General features: G+C 40.2%; 1 long non-coding RNA gene across 1 annotated transcript in view; it reads right to left on the minus strand.

The window, feature by feature from the left end:
- Positions 1 to 5,420: 5,420 nt before the first annotated feature.
- The window catches only part of LOC134739203 (uncharacterized), a 48,253-nt gene continuing 34,266 nt past the window's right edge, over positions 5,421 to 19,407 (minus strand). Inside the window, exons 2-3 of the long non-coding RNA XR_010125789.1 lie at positions 10,032 to 10,096; positions 5,421 to 5,862 (exon numbers count right to left, since the gene is read on the minus strand). This is a non-coding gene — a long non-coding RNA (uncharacterized LOC134739203). The remainder of the gene's footprint in view (positions 5,863 to 10,031; positions 10,097 to 19,407) is intronic.

Raw genomic sequence — 19,407 nt, forward strand, 5'->3', positions numbered from 1 at the left:
TTTCAAGATTACCTCATAGTCCAAGATGTTTGGCAGAGTTCCAACCATTACAAAAGCATTCCACACAGCAGGAAGAGGAATGGGAGAAAAGGCAAAAAGGCCCTTTTCCCAGCCAATTTATTGAAGGGATTTGTTTCCCAACGAACTACAACTCCTCCATATCATAATAAAAATAAGCTTACAGAACCTGTTTTCCATCAGTATCAGAATCAACTACTAATTTATCAACCCTGTCAGCCTGGCTTTTCAGAAGAAAAGAGATATAACTGGTAGCCATGCCACCTGACAACCAGGCAAGTGGCTATTTGGAAAGCACCCTACTGAGAACCAGAAGACTGGATACTGATCTGCAACTGGGTCTCCGGCTCCCTGACTGATCTGGGACAAGTTGCCCTCTGAACTTGAGTTTATTGATTTGCAAAACGACAGGTCTCAACTAAATGATCTTTAAGCTTCCCTCTAGTTTTTATTTTGTATGAATTATAAATCTTGGTCTCAAATTCCTCATCTGAAAAATCATAAAAATAAATAACTCTACTTTTAAAGATACTGGCCAGGCATGGTGGTTCACACCTCTAATCCCAGCACTTTAGGAAGCCAAGGCAGAAGGATCACTTGAGGCCAGGAGTTCAAGACCAGCCTTGTCAACATAGCAAGACCCTGCCTCTACAAAATTTTAAAATTTAACCAGGTGTGGTGGCACACACCAGCAGTCCCAGCTACTCAGGAGGCTGAGGTAGGAGGATCACTTGAACAGGTAGCTCAAGGAGTTCAAGGCAACAGTGAGCCATGATTTCACCACTGTATTGTAGCCTGGGAGACAGACAGACCCTGTTTCTAAAAAAAATAAATAAAAGATACTATCTAATAATTGTTTGAGGATAAATTCCCTCAAAACAATTCTTGAGCAACCTGCTATGAACCAAGTACTATGCCAACTGTTGAAGATACAGACATGAATTAGATACATTTCCCTTTTTTAGCTGTTTTAGGAATCGCCAAACTGCTTTCCACAATGGTTGAACAGATTTACACTCCCACCAACAGTATAAGTGTTCCCTTTTCTCCACCACCTTGCCAGCATCTATTATTTTTTTACTTTTTCATAGTAGCCATTCCCACTGGTGTAAGATGGTATCTCACTGTATTTTTGATTTGCATTTCTCTAATGATCATTGATATTGAGATTTTCTTCAAATGCTTTTTGACCACATGTATATTTCTTTTGAAAATGTCTGTTCATGTCTTTTGCCCACTTTTTCATGGTCTTTTTTTGTTGTTTTTTTTCTTGTAAATTTGTTAAAGTTCTTTATAGATGCTGGATATTAAACATTTGTCTGATGCATAGTTTGCAAATATTTTCTCCCATTCTGTAGGTTGTCTGTTCACTCTGTTGATAGTTTCTTTTGCTGTGTAGAAGCTCTTAAGTTTAATTAGATCCCATTTGTCAATTTTTGCTTTTGTTGTGATTGCTTTTGGCATCTTTGTCATGAAATCCTTGCCAGTTCCTATATCCAGGATGGCACTGCCTAGGTTGTCTTCCAGGGTTTTTATGGTTTTAGGTTTTACATTTAAATCTTTTATCCATCTTGAGTTGATTTTTGTATATGGTATAAGAAAGAGGTTCATTCAACCCAGCAATCTCCTTACTGTGTATACACCCAAAGGAATATAAATCTTTCTACCATAAAAACACATGCACACGTATGTTCATTGCAACAGTATTCACACACACACGCAAAAAGACAAGAAATCAATCTAAATGCCCATCGATGACAAATTGGATAAAGAAAATGTGGTACATATACATGACGGAATACTACATAGCCATAAAAAAATGTGATTATGTCCTTTGCAGAAACATGGATGGAGCTGGAGGCCATCATCCTTAACAAACTAACACAGGAACAGAAAACCAAATACCACACGTTCTCGCTTATAAGTGGGAGCTGAATGATAATGCATGGACACGCAGAAGGGAACGACAGACACTGGGGTCTTCTAGAGGGTGGACGGTGGGAGGAGGGAGAGAATCAAAAAAAATAACTATGGGTACTAGGCTTAGTACCTAGGTGACAAGATAATCTGTACAACAAACCCCTGTGACATGAGTTTACCTATAAAACTAATCTACACATGTACCTCTGAACCTAAAGTAAAAGTTTTAAAAAGATACATTTCTTGCCTTCAGGGAACTTACAATTCAGTAAATGAGACAGAAATATAGTCAAAATTCATAATACCGTGTGAAATATGCAACAAAAGGAAGGAAAGTTGGAGGACAAGGTCAGGCTAGGAGAGTTAAAGATAGCTTCCCAGAGGAGGTGATGTCTGAGTCGGGTTTCGAAGATGAAATAGGAGTTTGCTAGGCAGATAAAGGAGGAAGGGCATTCCTGGCAGACATAACATTGTGAAGACAGAGGAATGAAAACTCACAATGTTTTTCAGAGAAGTATAAACTATTCAGCACCACTGAAGCTTAAAGTGTGTTGGAAGTAGTGGAGAGTGGAGAAGATGAGAACTAAGATGTTCGTGCCATTCTAAAGAGGTTTAGGCCTCATCTTGTAGCACTGGGAGACTATCGTGGTATTTTTAGAAGAGGACTGACAGGGTTTCATTTTAGAAAGGTTATTTTGGCAGCAATGTGAAGAATCAATCAGAGGCCGGCAGCTCAGCTAAGAGGCTACTATAGACATCCAGGCTAGTGATGGTGAGGGCTGAAATTAAGACAGAGTTCAGAAATTCTTTGTTGTGAAATCCAATAGACAGTCTTCAGTCCTTCACTGGCTTGACCTCTCAGCAGCAGTTAACACTAATGAGCACATGCGCCCTCTTTAAAACTCCTTTTCTTTGAACATTGATAATATCATACTTTCCTGATGTTCCTCCTACTCTCCAGTCTCTTTCTCTATGCTACTATCTTTCCTTGCCAACCCCTTAAATGTAGTATTTCTCAATTCTCTATCTTTGGCCCTCCACTCTTCCCACACTATGAATTCCCCCTGTGTATCACATTTACTTTCTATATTTTAAATAGGGATGCCTCCCAAATCCATATGTCCATCCCACATCACTGTCCTGATCATCAGACTCATACAGCTGAGAGCTCAGTAGACACCTGTGAGCCTTAGGAAGATATGATCAACGTCCAGCTTGCACAAATAAGTGGTTGTGGGGATATGCATATATGAGTGTGTGTGTGTGTGTGTGTGTGTGTGTGTGTGTAGGAAAAGCAAACTGTCTAGAAATGATTTATATCACTAAGCTGAGGTTATTTTTATGGAAGAGGTGAACTTTCCCCTTTTTATATTATGTGCACGTCCACGTATTCATTTGAATGTTCTATAATGGGCATGAATTGCTTTTATGATTTTTAGAAATCTAAAGAAATACAAAGGATTATTTAAAATTGCATACTCATACCCTCAACTGCACTCCATGGCCATGGCAACAGCCTTTTCCCTCCTTAGATATGTCCTCCAAACTGCTACTAGAGTTACTATCATTCTCACTCACTTCTTAAAAACCTTACAGGATCAAGTTCACTCCTTGGAATGGCTCCTGAAGCCCTTCACAACCTGGCCCCAGCCTTGATCCCCAATTTTATTTCCTATTCCATTTCCCTCCTCCCTCTTGGACACACTGAACACACCATTCTGCATATACAGTGTTTCCCTTTGCAAATGGATGCCTTCACCCTTGCCACTTCTGCCTCAAGTGCCTTTCCCTATTTCCCCTCCCTGCAAAAAAATCTCATAATTCTTTGAGACCCATCTCAGTGTTATTTCCTGACTCTTTCAAGTAGTTATGACTTCCATAAACATGAAAGGAGTTGGTGGACCTCCTTTTTAGCATTTCCACAGTGAATTGTAAGGCACCTCTGTTCCTATCTTCACAAGACTGTGAATTCTCCAAGAGTAACAATCCCGCCACAGCTTGCCCTTGTCTTTCCAACACCTGGCTCATCACCTGTCTCATAGAAGATTTTCAATCAATGTTTATAAATGAATAAGAGGTAGATGAGCAAATGCACTTGGAAAATTTGTAAGAAGTTCTTTTGGCTTTCTTCTACTTATCTTCTCTTTAACTGATACTCCATTTCCACCAGCACTGTCATTAGCCACTCTCCAAGACCCTACTTTCTACCCATACCCTATACCAAGGTAGTCTCTCATCCCTGTTAATGCCTTTGCTGAAAAATTTGAAAGTGCTGTCCTTAAATGATTTGCCAGGCATATGACCTCTGACAATGGCTCAGCAAATAAGCTTCTGTTTCCTTATCCAATAAATGATGGTGATATGCAAGACTATAATTAGTTGTTGTGAGAATTAAATGGGATCGTATGTGTATAGCAACTACAACAGAATTTGGGTCCCCATAGGAAATTCAACAATACTTCTCTTCTCCTTCATTCCTCCCAGTATTGTTCTCCATTTCACAAGGATCCTTGAAAACAAGAAAGACTTTACAATTTCTAAAGTGACTATTTGATGAAGCTAACGGCAGGTAATGGTGGAGCTGGTAATAGCAAAAGAGAATCCTGGAGAGAGAATCCTGCGTGATCTCCTCAGATCATTTCACAAATAGCCACTTGCTTTGTCTCCTTAAACAACCCTTCCCCCTGGTTATCCCTATGGCAGTTCCTCCAAAACACCCAGCCCTCCTCTCTCTCTCAGGCTCTTTCTGCCCACATTGTCTGCCTAGATCATTCTTACTCATTTTTCATGGCTGGGGACAAGGGTCACCTCCTCTAAAGAGCCTGCTCTGATGCCCTGAAATTAGGTCACTCCTATGTGCTTCCACAGAACCTAATGCCCCCCTCTCCACTTGCCTACAGCCCATTAAGCTCAGGACTCCATCTCTGGGTTCTCTTCCCAACACTACAGGAGAGTGTCCTCAAAAGTGGCAGGATCCTCCCTTTCCCCAGTGCTTAAGAGATTCTGCTCCAGAAAATGGCCCAGCATTGATATCCAAAGCTATGGAGCAAGTAAATAATAAATTAATTACAACTGACATAGAGAATTTTAAATCTGAAAGTCATTAGTTGAGTTTGGAACAATAAAGAGGCTCTTATTGAATCGTTTCAGGGCACAGAGTTGCAAAAGATGCCATTATCACTGGATGATGTGGTGGGAATTCCTGGCTCTTCTCTATATATTGGAATTTAATTTCTACCTTAAATAAATCTCACTCTCAATGGGGGTTTTGACAGTACCAGGGCCATTAATGAGAAAGAAAGCCCTGGAAACCTAATTATCAGCTCAAAAGACATCCAGGGACAGCTATGTAAGGGAAAGGTGTGAAATCTGACTGCTGTATCATTCTGGGCTTGTGCTGTGTCTAGGTGTTTGTAACTAATGCAATTATTTTTCTCTAACAGACATTTCAAAAAATGGCATTTAAAGTGACTATATAGTAAAGAAAAGAACAGAAAGTTACAACTTGTATACAGACATCATCAAAAAGAGAGCCAGGGTGTGCTGATAAAGAAGACTGCTCCTTCAAGCAAGGTTGCTGCCCATTCTCTGATGTGCAGCCTTTAAATTTAAAAGTGCGGGTGGCCAAAAAATACTCTCACAAGAAAGAGTAACAGAACACGATGACAAAATGGCTCAGAGATTCTATTCCTTTTTATTTTTCACTCAAAATAAATGCTTTAATTGGCAAAAACAAGCTTTTCACCAGACGACGATGACTTTACTGTGTATGTATTAGAGGCTATGCTGTTTTATTGTTTCATTCTGTCCTTCCAGCAGCCTGAATTCAGTAGCCTTCTCTTTGCACATAATCTTTAACAGCATACTCTGTTGTCTGATTATCAAATTGTGTCAGAAACATTCAGGGAATTTTGGAAATATTCACTGCAAAAAAAAAATGTGACAATTCACCTTACTGGAGGATAATTTGGTCATAAATCTAAAGGCTTTAAAAATGTGCCTACCTTCAACACAGAAATTTGCCCTCTAGGAATTTATCCTAAGAAAATTATTAAAGGTGTGTGCAATTATGTGTATATAAGGATGATCACTGGAGTGACAACTTGAAACCCTATAAGTATCTGACCGTGACAAATAGCAAAAAAAAAATTATGGTGCAGTCGCATAATGAAATGAAATAGCATCTTAAACTATATTATAGACATATTTATTGTCACAGGGAGGTGTTCAGAGTATAGTAAATAGGAAAAAGTTTACAAAACAATATGAATAGTATGATCTTATTTTTGTGAGGAAAATAATATAGTAGAAGTCTTCTTTATTTGACCTAATTGGGTCACGGGTTTTGTTAAAGAAAAAAGTTAAAGTGGTAAAACATTTAAAAAAAAAAATACGCATATAGATTACACATTTTCTTTAAACCTAAAACATGAATGTATACTCTTCTACCAGTCACTTGTTAAGGGCCAACACTCACTTTTGGGGCTGTAGGGGGCTTTTTATACAGTTTTGCATTGTCTGTCTTCAGATACTGCACTTCATGTACTATAAACATTTCCAGTTTAAATTTCTCTAACTGAGGAGAAAACATAGAGACACTTATTAAGCAATCTAAGTTCAAAATCCTCCCATACTTTTATAATTTTATTCCAACTCTGGCAATTGTCTTACGTACACCTAGTCTGATGGAAAATATTTAGCAAGTTGACTTTCGAAAATTTTTTTCCATAGCATTAAAGCTAATTTTTATCAGTGACTCACACCTGTAATCCCAGAACTTTGGGAGGCCAAGGCAGTTGGACTGCTTAAGCTCAGGAGTTTGAGACCAGCCTGGGTAACATGGTAAAACCCCATCTCTATAAAAAATATAAAAAATTAGCCAGGTGTGGTGGCATGCACCTGTAGTCTCAGCTACTCAGGGGGCTAAGGTGAAAGTCTCAGCTACTAAGGGGGCTCCACTTGAGCCCAGAGGTGAAGGCTGCAGTGAGCTGTGTTCGTGCCACTGCACTCCAGCCTGGGCAACAAAGTGAGACCCTGTTTCCAAAAAAAAAAACACTTTTTAAATAAAGTTAATTTTCACAGAAATGACCCTTTTCCAAAGTCATATTTCATCAGTTTGCATACTTACAATAACACAACCATTATAAACAGATATGGATTAAAACAGTATAAATAGATTTGGGCAGGTAAATGTACACTTGAGAGCAGCCTGCTAGCCACATCAGACAAAAAATGCTTGCTAAGCAATGGAAAGCATTGTTTAATCCAGCATGTATGCCTACCAGAGCTCAGGAAGAGGTAGAAATGCTCCTCTCCCTATACCATGCGTGACTGGCTCATGGGCTCTCTATAGCATGCATGGCTGGCTCATGGGCAATCTTCTGGCCGCAGCCTGTGTCACCTCCCCACAAAGCCTTCCACGACTGTCCTAACTACTCCTCTTATTCTTCATCACACCACATCATCCTGGTTTTTTCTTCTGAAAATCATCCTTTGTAATTCTCCTATTTACCATCTAATCACTTGCTTATCATCTGTCTTCGCCGCTAGAAATTAAACCTGTCCATCTGGTTGCATACTAACACCAGGCACAGTGCTTAACGTAGTTGTCATTTGACACTTACTTAGTATACACCTATATACCTATCATATGTATGTATGAATGCTTGTAGTTTAAGTGATCTCGTGATTTCAAGGGAAACAAAATTATTCTGTCTCATCAGAGACAGAATATGTAATCTTGCAGTGATATTTGGATGACATTACACATATATATTTGGGAAGCAGCCTTAATCTGCATTCTTTTCCCCTGATCGAAATGTTTATATTCATTGATTTTCAGTTAATATCCATCCTCATCATAAACAAATATTAAATATCAAAAAGAATATAATTAATCGCTGAACAACTCATAGGCAATTATAACCTCCAGAATGAGGTGAAATAGGGCCTAAGAAATAGTCTCTTGAGGATTCCTATGGATGTTGTTCCTATAAAACCAGCTGAGCCATCTGTTGAGAGGTGGCATCAAAGGTCAGTTGTTTTCAGCTCCTGGAGATCAGACATCTTAAAAGAGAGATCCCTAACATGAAAAAAAAAGTATATAAAAAGTTGTAGTAAAGCAAAGAGCCAGGAGGAGTTTAACTCTGAGAATAACCACTCTGGTGGATTCTAAGAGATCGGTGGAGGAAGGTCTTTCAGTTCTGCAGCAGTGAAAGCTAGTTGAGGTTTGTGAAGCTCTTGAGGTACGATGTCAGTGCTTTTGGTGACATTATTTAGTCACCAGTTTTAGTTACCCCTCATAAAAGGGCATACATGACCCATTCACTGCACTAGGCTTCCTTAGTGACCCAGTCAGCAGCTTGTCCATGGAGAAATGTAACACACGTGTGGTTGGCTGCTGTAGTGAGTTCTTCAAGCTGACAGGTTTCAACTGGCAGGGCTTCCTCAGAGAGCATGGGAAAGGGCCCTCTGCAAGACAACAGTTCCCAAAAGGGATCTGGGCAGTCAGGTTTTAGTTCTCAGTGATGCTGAGTCAGACAGACAGGAAGGAGGAAAATTGGAAATGCCACTTTCCAGAATTGTAGCCAGATATTGAAGTAAAATGAAAGAATTAAAAATTACTTCTGTGGCATAAGTTACTTCTGAGGCATGGAAAAAAGAAAACAAAGTCAATCTAAAAAATGTTTTAGGCCAGGCGCGGTGCTTCACGCCTATAATCCCAGCACTTTTGAGGCGAGCTGAGGCCAGGAGTTTAAGATCAGCCTGGCCAACACGGTGAAACTCCATCTCTACTAAAAATACAAAAATTAGCCAGGCTACACATTTGTAGTCCCAGACACTCAGGAGCCTGAGGCAGGAGAATCACTTGAACCTGGGAAGCAGAGGTTGCAGTGAGCCGAGATCATACCACTACACTCCAGCCTGGGCAATAGAGCAAGACTCTGTCTCAAAAAATAAAATAAAATCTATAAGCATAATGTTTAACCTAATTTTCAAGAAAAAGTGGATATTACATCTAATTTATAAAAATAGATTAACATGGCCGGGCGCAGTGGCTCATGCCTGTAATCCCAACACTTTGGGAGGCCAAGGCAGGCGGATCACAAAGTCAGGAGTTTGAGACCAGCCTGGCCAATATGGAGAAACCCCGTATCTACTAAATATACAAAAATTAGCAAGGCACGGTAGCACGTGCCTGTAATCCCAGCTACTCAGGAGGCTGAGGCAGGAGAATTGCTTGAACCCAGGAGTCAGAGGTTGCAGTGAACCGAGATCACACCACTGCACTACAGCCTGGGTGACAAAGCAAGACTCCTTCTCAGAAAAAAAAAAAAATAGATGTAACATAATCTTTACAGAGAAAAAAATCTTGACATATAATAATTCAGAGACATGACATACCATAAATATGAAAAGCACACACAAGACTATACCAAGGCTATATCAAGAGTATCAAGTAAAGAGATTCAGCAAGCCTTGAGTATGTTGTAAACCTCTGTATTTTTATAAAACTGCAGGGATAAGTGATGTAAATTCCCAATTGAAACCTGCTGGCCTGGAAGATGTTAGATTCAAATTAAAGCAGTAAAGTTGTACCTAAGTTAACATTTAAAAAGTAACTGAATCTATGAATGATAATACTATACTGTTGTTGTCTATTATCAAGTAAAGCAGTATCAGGACTCAGATATTAATAAATAGAAACATCATGGACAGCAAGGGCATTGACAGTTCTCTAGAAACTTCTCTGAGAGCATATAATTTCCAAACTATTTGTGTTAATATTTTACTCTTACAAACTTAACCTAGAGAAGACAATGCCCCTCTTCTGATTTGACAAGTCTTCCTGAGCAACTCGTCTATAGTAACATATCACATAAACCTAATTATTTCTAGTGCCTCTCTTTTTACAAGGTGAAAAAACAAATTCTTTGTGATTTTCCAGGGACCCTCTGGAAATCTCAGACGTCAGCTTTATACACAAAAGGTATCATTTAGGATTCATTTTGGGGAAGGTAGAGTCTGACTCACTATGGAGTACCCAAACACCAGTCAGAAACAGCACAAAGTGCTCCAAGAAGCCTTGTTACCTGGGTGGAGTGAACAGGGTTCCAAAGGTGAGGATTCTGCTCCTGCCCGAAACACAGCACCAAAACTGTGAAAGACAAATAGCACCGGTCAACCAAGGAGATGACTTTATTCAGGTTGTTGGGATAAGAATACTTATTAATGAGGAAGATCTCAGACAATGAAAGAAATGTAGGACTTCATGGAGGCAGATAAGCAAGCTCAGCATTTGCCAGTCTTACAGGAGCCATGAGGAAGGCTGGGGTGGGTTTTACCCAAGAAGAGACAAGGGCAGGATGATTCTTTGCCGTGACAAGGACTCCCTCCTCAACCAAACTTTAGTCAGGCTCCTCTGAACCCTCTTCTCAACTAGGCCTGAAATTTGGCCTGCTGAGCCCAATTCAGCAAAAATCCTGCCAAACCAGTTCAACAAGAATTCCCCACTCTTCATGCCTAATCAAGCTCCTCTTAGTAATTTTCCATCCACGGACTTTCTCACCCTGCCTGTTGGCTATGGATTCCCAGCTGTTTCTGTTATATTCAGAGTTGAGCTCCATCTCTCTCCCCTATTGCAATAGTCTTGACCGCTGCTGCAATAGTCTTGAATAAAGCCTTCCTTGCCTGTTTAATTTCGTTCAGTGCAATTTTTCTTTGACAACAGCCATTTTCAGGACACAAACATATGATGGGATATCTTAACTGTCAGTGCTTTCTGGAAACACAGGGCTCAGATAAAGTTCAACATTGTCAGAGGATAAAACAAAATTGCTCTCCCACAGTGGTTTCCATCAAATAATTAAGTGCTCTCTTGATTAAATCTAACTTCTTTCTGCCCATGAGTGAAACATCATTCATCAAAATGTATTCTTTGAGCACTTACTCTGGGTCAGACTACATGAAGGGGAATGCCAAGATGATTAAGACAGAATATGAGAAGAAATCAGGTCTTCCATAATGCAGAGAACGTCTTATCTTGTTAAAAAGTCAACTAACCAAAAATATCTTTCAGATTTTACTCCTTGTACAATCATGACCCCTTTATAGAATTTCAATGTCATAATCCTCTTTGTTCTCCAGAACAAATGCTGTGCCTCCCTTTGTTTTCAAATGTATATCCGACCTCTTTTCAAATGTATATTTGGCATTCTTTCAAATATATATTATCAGTACTCCTTTTAAATATGCCCCTTTCAAATAGATTTTTGGAAGTCTGGCAACTTATTATAAGTTTGCCTTCTCTTTCCCCTATTCAGTGTCTTTTTGTCTGCTTTTTCCTACCTCAGTGCCATGAGGCTCCTTCTCCCCAGCTGACCACAAGGCCAAGCTTGAAGGGCTGATTGAGTGTAAAAGAAAACCTGTCATTTTGATGTGTTAAAAAACTGGGCCAAGGCAGTTCCTGGCCCCTGGTTCATGCACTCCCCCCTTTCTTTCTGTAATTCAGGTCTTGTAAGCAGCAGCATCTTGTCTTAAAATTCTGGATCTTTGGTCTTTACACACACACACACACGCACACACACACACACACCTGCCCCTTACAACAGATCACTCCATTGTAAATACAGCTGAGGTAAATTCTCTACATCTGATCACATCTAAGTCTAAGATGATAGCAAATCCATGTCCAAAGAGCACTTTAGGAATCTTAAATGTTAAATTTCCTCTCAGAGTCCAAGAGTATGGTTCTCTGTCAACAAGGTTTATTAAAGAAGTCACTGTGTTTTAACATGAAAGTTTTGGTACAAGAATCAATTGGACACAACCCTAGCCATTCTCTAGTGCACTCTCGCGCTCTTTCTCTCTCTCTCTCACACACACACACATACATTTTTACTATTTTATCATCCTAAACACCTGTCAATCCATTACACACATGTCAAACTGACCCATCCTGACTTGTGCAAAGCTTTCTGTCTTCTCGCACAGGGCTACTGGAACACGTCTGCAAGTGAGGCATAGAGCACAGTGAACAGAACCTTGGATAGTGCATTTCTAATGAGAACTTCAATTCTCCTCTTGCCTTTTCTTTCTGACACATCCTTCTGGAACTGTAGCTCACTCATAGGATCTACAGAAAACTACAAGCCAGAACTCTCCCTCACCACGCTTTGTGCAGGGAACCAGTCCCGTGGGTGGAAAAGAAACATTTCTTACTAAAAAAAACTTTCCCTTGTAAGCTCATGATAATAGCACCTGCCTATTAAACGACACTCCCTTTCTGAAACTTTTATCCCACCTATAGGTCATATTTTTGGGTGAGTGTTTTGCTTTTGAAGCAGCTGCCAGGATGTTATGGGCTGGCGTGATTGTAATTTACAAGTATTTCATAAATCATGGCAAGATTGAAAACGCTTGTGACAGATGAGGCTTTAAATTGTCATCCCGTCTTTTTATGGGCATTAAAAAGGTGGACCTGGTGATCATATTCTACAGATGCATCCCCTTCTGCTCAGCCAAAAAATCCATACCTTGTACAGCACCAGAAAGAAAGAGACAGAGGTCTCAAGGGTAGTAAACTACAACTCTCCACATTGTGTTTTAGAAGAGGAGAAAATCCGAACATTAAAACTGTGATCCTCAGCATTTGTAAATGCTTGAAAGGCAAGATCCTTGATTCATCTTCTACCCCCAACAAAATCTGTGAATTTCATGAGCCCCGATGAATTCCCAAGTGCTATGAAATTTAAAGGAAGAAAACAGTAGATCAATTCTCCTTGGGAGAACAAAGAAACAAATTTCCTTAACGAAGATCACAAAGTCAAGCAATGGCTCAACTGGGAAACTCATGAGAAAATGACCAATGCCTGCTGTCTATACTCCCTGGGCCATAGTTTCTCAATTTTGGCTGAACATTAAAATCACCATAGATGCTATTTAAAATACCCCATTCCAGACCAATTTAATCAAGTGTAATGGGGGTGAGTGCAGCTGAGGCCCAAAAGTTCTCCAGCTGATTCTAGTATGCAGCCACTTTGATGCTCATTGGTCCAAAAGCACAAAAGCAAACAACATAAAGGAAAGAAACAGGTAGGAAGTCATATATCAGGGAGCAGGGCAGATTCTAGCAAGCTAGAAACCACACACCTGGGTAGGGATTTAACAAGTACTATTGCGCCAGGCACGGTGGCTCATGCCTGTAATCCCAGCACTTTGGGAGGCCGAGGCAGGTGGATCACCTTAGGTCAGGAGTTCAGGACCAGCCTGGCCAACATGGTGAACCCTGTCTCTACTAAAAAATATAAAAATTAGCCAGGTGTGGTAGTGGGTGCCCGTAATCCCAGTTATTCGGGAGGCTGAGACAGAAGAATTGCTTGAACCCGGGAGGCGGAGGTGGCAGTGAGCAGAGATCGTGCCAATGCACTCCAGCCTGGGTGACAAGAGCGAAACTCTGTCTCAGAACAACAACAACAACAACAAAAAATAACACGTACTATTGCTGCTTAGCTCTAGCTGGAAAAAATACGGACCCGTTGCCAGATTTTCTGATCTGTTAAGAAAATCCAGAAATTGGGGGGATTTTTTTAAAATGAAATCTCCCAGTTTTTAAATATTGAAGGATAATTCAAGAACTTTAAAAATATTATGCAACCTAAACAAAATATATCTTGGAACTACAAGTTTGCTACCTCTGTCCTAGATATGCTGACTAAGATATCAGGAATTCCATAAATAAAAATCCTTCACCACTACTATCATAAATGGCCAGCATGATTCTCTCAAGGCCACAGGCAAGCTTATGGAGAAGTATTCTAATGAGACCCACAAGTAGCAGTTACTGAGATACAGGAGGCCCCCTTCTCTGAAGTGTTCCTTTGTGTGGTTTCAGTTACCTGAAGCCAACCAGTCCAAAAATATTAAATGGAATATCCAAGAAATAAACAATTCATAAGTTTTAAATTGTGCACCGTTCTGAGTCACATGATGAGATCTCATGCCATCCTACTCAGTCCCACCTGGAACAAGAATCATCCCTTTGTCCAGCGTATTCACTGTAAACACTCCAGCTGTTAGTCACTTAGTAGCTGTCTCGGTTACCAGATCAGGAAAGCATCGTGTGTGTGTGTGTGTGTGTGTGTGTGTGTGTGTGTGTGTGAGACATATATATGGTTTGGTCCTCTGTACGGTTTCAGGCATCCACTGGGATGGATCTTGGAATCCACTAGGGAGTCTTGAAAGTGGGGGAGGCCCTGGACTATATCCCCCTCAGATTAGGAGGGGCTACTGTATATAAATGTCACCAACAAACATGGAAGCCACGATTGTTGGATTGGCCCTCCCATTTTTATATTTTAGGTTGCATTTCCCCAAGTGAAGCTGCTCCAGGGAAGGGAGCTGACTTCCACGTACACTTTGTTGCTGTGCTTGTCATCGTCTGAGGGGACTCAGAAATTCAGTCACCATTAACCCTAGACCTTCATTTGGCCTTGTCTCTCAGAACCGCTGAAACAACCCTTTTATTTGCTTTTTCAGTGTTTGCTGACACAAGAGTCCGGGAAGTACAGGAGGAAAGAGAAGGAGGACAGCAATCAGTCACAGCTCCTTCCAGCATTCACACAGTGACTACCACTAATTATGCCTCTCAGACCTGTGTTTGAGCAGACCTGTTTTCTCTACGAATTAATGCCAAGTGTCCTACTTTTCTACATATTATTCATTATTTGTTCTGCTGTTTTATCGATTTTGAGACTGTTTTGCTACAGGAATAAAAAAATCCAATACAATAAAACTCCTCTCATTGAAAATAATATAGCCACACTGTTAAATATAAATTTATTTTTTCTTTATGAAAAGATAGCATCTGTAGACTACATTTAGGCTGTGGGAATTAGCTGAAGCCTGCTTCATTGGACTAATAAAAACAAAAAGAAATATAAATATGTTAATGTTTAGACATGAAACCTAAAATAAAATAATAGACTACATTTCTAAGTTTTAAAACTTGTTTGCTTATAATATTCTAGAGATATTTATTTCATAAAAGAGCACAATGTTAGTTTTACAAGACTATATGTATTTTCTATTTATATTCCTCTTGTCCCATTTTGCATATGCATTATATCATCTAATTTTATTATGTCTCATATTTTATTTATTCATTTACGAGGCTGCGGGATTTTATTTCTTGAAATCTTAGTGGAATGTTTACTAAAAAATAGATAATTAAAAACAAAACCACACAGCTCATATGCTTTTTCTGTTTTATATGCAATTATAAATGTATTTTCAAGGCAATTTTAATGTCCAATTTTCACAAAGCATCTTCTTCTCCCTGTGCAGCACGTACTCTAAGGAAATCTTAAAAAGAGGCGGTTTGCATAGCTTTGGTAATTGAAGCCTCAGAGATTCCACCCACCCAGGAATGCAAAGGAGTGACTTGCATTCTGTTGATAGAAACAATTGTATTTTTTTGGTGCAGGTGGGTTTCCCAGAGAATATATCCTTGCCAGGGGTTGTTGGAAGAGAGCAGTTTGGAGAGAGGCAGGAATCACTGGGATACAGGACATAGCCTGGAGGAGCCTTCATGATCCAGTGTGGCGGTGTGGCTGCCATCTTGCTGTCTCAAATGCTCTCCCATCAATCTGCAGGAGCATAGTGCACATTGACTATCAATGCCAGGTAGCTACATGAGGATATACCAATCACACTCACCTCTAAAGCAGTGAGTGTCACCACTGTCAATGTGCCCTGCCCTTTCCTTGCTTTCACTTCCTGTGAAATCAACAGCAAGGCTTCCCCAGGTATAGAAAACCACCAATACACCACTGCCTCCCTGATGAGGCCATCCAGAACATAGAGCTTGGGAGTCATAGCTTTTCAATGGTGTGCCCTACAATCTCCCCTCTCCTCCTTGGATCTTCCTGTGTTGATAGAGGGACAGTAAGGAGAATTCAGGAACTCCATGAAAAAGGAAAATGTTTTGATCCATAAAACTTCCAGCCAGGCGCGGTGGCTCACGCCCATAATCCCAACACTTTGGGAAGCTGAGGCAGGTGAATCACGAGGTCAGGAGTTCGAGACCAGCCTGGCCAACATGGTGAAACCCTGTGTCTACTAAAAATACAAAAAAATTAGCCAGGCACAGTGGCAGGTGCCTGTAATCCCACCTACTTGGGAGGCTAAGCCAGAAGAATCGCTTGAACACAGGAAGCGGAGGTTGCAGTGAGGCGAGATCGTGGCTACTGCACTCCAGCCTGGTGACAGAGTGAGACTCCATCTCAAAAAAAAAAAAAAAAAAGGTTCGGGTCCTAAGAGCCTTCCCTTGCTTCCACTTTCTTTATCACTTTCATGTTTGATACATGAAAGTAATTCACAGTTGTCTGTCCTTAGACAGCTCAAAGGTCACTCCCTTCAGGAAGCTCTCCCACATAGGCTTCTCATCACTCCCATAACTCCTGTTATGCCCCAGAGCATTGTCCCTATTGCATGATCCTATGATCTTTAGTGTGGGGGCTTGCCTTCCATAGTAGTCTGTGACTTCCTTGAGGCAGTGCCTGAGACTTAACACATCGGTAGCCCCAGTGCTTAGCCCAGAGTATGAGACACTTAAGAGATGCTCAGCAAATGGCCATATATTGTTCACACATACAGTCTATAACCTATGCAGCATCTCAACTCAGTTACAGTTGTATTCATTCATTCACCAAACATTTACTGATCATCTGCCTGTGGCAAGATGGGGCTAAATAGCAAATATACATTATTTAATGTGAAGTTCACAGTTCTCCTTCAAGAAGTGTATTTTTCTTATATTTTATAGGTATGTAAACAGACACTCAAGAAGTTTTCCTAACAAAGGTCAGAAAGCCAGTAAATGACACAGCTTCGATTTAATCCCAGGTATATTTAACTTGAAAACCTGTTTTTCCTTTTTAATCTCAATGCTACTCAAAGAAAAAGACTTCTATGGGTATTATCATTAGGAGAAAATAAATTAAAAAACAAATGTGTGAGCATGACCTTCCCACCATGCACACTCACACAATATCTCTCTCTCCCCCACCCCTCTCTCCTGCGTGATTAAAAATATCCATTGTTTGGAAGACCATTATCTCAAAAAACAAAGTCAACATCACCACCTGAACTAGAAATATTAAGTATCCCACAACTAGTGCTCATATTTCTTCAAGTTATTTTATCAGAAATATAGTACCTGCATTGCCTTATTATTCATTTACATTGAAAAAGAGAATTATGCTACTACAGACAACTTCACAGGCCCTACTATGTGTTACAACCTGTCTTACTATCTGACAAGCCCCCAAAAGTGAGAATCACAGATCTAAAGGACAGGTTACTCGTTATGAGCTTATCAAGCTGAAACTTCAATATTTAAAAATGTAACTCTAGAAAATTCCCTTATAATGAAGAAACAAATATTTTTAAACCAAAACTACAGTGGAACCAGTTCCTATGCTGAAAGCATGATGCTGTTGCTTGATGGGTGTCCAATCCAAACCTGTCTCTGGTTTTATATAAACTGTCTTCCCGAGCCCCACAGCAAGCAACTATCCACCTGGTTTATTAAAGTGAAGGAATTGCTTCCTGTTTGCAAGCTAAGTGCAAGAGGATGTAAAAATAAATTTGTAAGGCCAGTGAGAGTTGCTATAACCCTAACGCATTTGTCACATTTATGCTATCAGCACCATCATCCACTGATGGGACCAGATTTAAGAGAGTTTTCAGAATTCAAAAGAAATGACCTTCCCTCTCATAGGAAGAGGTGCTGCCACTCTTCCAGTGATCCGAAATGGACAAAAAGAAACAGCATAACATAGCAGCATCTATAGATGCCAAGCACTGGGCTAGCTGATCCTTTTTCGTGTCTGGAAAAAAAAAAATAACAGTCTTAAGAAGAAGAAATGCAGGAAAGCCATACACCCTAGAACCAAGGTCACCTGCCCAGGCACTTCCTTACACAACTACTAACACAGAGAAGGGAGGGATTCTGGGAGGATACCACCACGACAAGAGGGCTGGTCTGCAATGTGTCAGCATTCCCAAATAGTTTTTAAAATTCTGGGAAAATATAAAGCCCACACTTTATTCTCCAAATGATATTCAGTAAAAGCTTATTACACCCACCAAGTTTCCTTGGACAGGGAGGTTTCTTAGCGTAACGGTACAGCTAGTTACAGTGTCCAGGAAATTAATCTAGGTCGGGATAAAGTTAAACTCACAGTCTGGCATGCCTGATTCGTCATTATAAAACCAGACAGCAAGACAAGAGCAAAGAAGTATGTTCCTCAATTATAAAACCAATGATCATTCTAGAAGCTTCACGGCATTATCAGGGACAAGGGTTCAAGAGTAAAAATTGTGGTGAGGAAAGTTAGGGGGCAATAAGATGTTCAAAGGAATTGCAACCTGTGTGCTTATTAAAGGAATGGTCAGAAATTGTGCTTACTATGTTGATTGGGCATGAAATTGAAGGGTTTGTTGGTTCTGCTCAGAGGTTTGGCCATATCCTGTGGGCAATAGAGAGTTTAAGCAGGAAAAAAATCATAACTGGATTTGTTTTTTGAAGTTAACTCTGAAGGCAGGGAGACCAATTTAGAGACTTTGGCAACAGAACAGTAGAGAAAGGGTGAGAGTCGCGCCCACACACAGAAACACACACACAACACAAATCTTCCCACCTCATCCTACCCTTGCATTATTACTGACCTGCAAAAGACATTCACCTTTTGTTTTTATACTGAAGGTCTATTTCTGCCAGTTCCTTGCCCCACATAAATGAAATTTTGGATATAACCCTAAGCAAAGCCAGGGTACTGCATGGTCCAATCAAATATATAAAATCAGAGTCCAGCAACCAAAAACAAACAAAAAAAAGAGAAACAAAAAAACTAAAATGGAACTCCACACTTTACTTGTACTCTTCTAACAGCGTTAAAAGGGAATCTAACTTATAAGAAAGGGCACCACTTCTCAATCCCATTTCTTTCTCCTCCGCATTTCTCTCATAGCCTCTCTCTGGCTTCTCTGAAGCCCCTTTTAAAATGCTCTGCACCACCTACCACAAACACAAACAAAACTCTTCACCATCTTAGCTTTACCTCATGCCCACTCTCTCCTCTGTTCTCTCCCAACATTTAATCAAATACATCTATTTAGTTCCTGTAACTCAGGGCATTCCCCTTTCCTGTCAAGCCCCACAGTTTCACCCTCTGCCCTTTTCATGTATCTGGATGACCAAAGAGCTGAGCACTGGCCTGACATGACCAAAGGCTCTTGGCAGGCATGGAGAATCTATGGGGGCAAAGAACATATTTTCTGTACAAAGAGCTAAAGTTAAGGGGAGATAGCAAGAAGAATGCATTCTATCACACACCTAACTCCCTGACTAGACTGTCAGCATTTTGAAGGTAGGAACCATGTCTACTTTGTGTCTCTAGCAAAGTT

Source organism: Pongo pygmaeus, chromosome 2 (genome assembly GCF_028885625.2).
Source record: "Pongo pygmaeus isolate AG05252 chromosome 2, NHGRI_mPonPyg2-v2.0_pri, whole genome shotgun sequence".
Taxonomy (NCBI): Eukaryota; Metazoa; Chordata; class Mammalia; order Primates; family Hominidae; genus Pongo; species Pongo pygmaeus.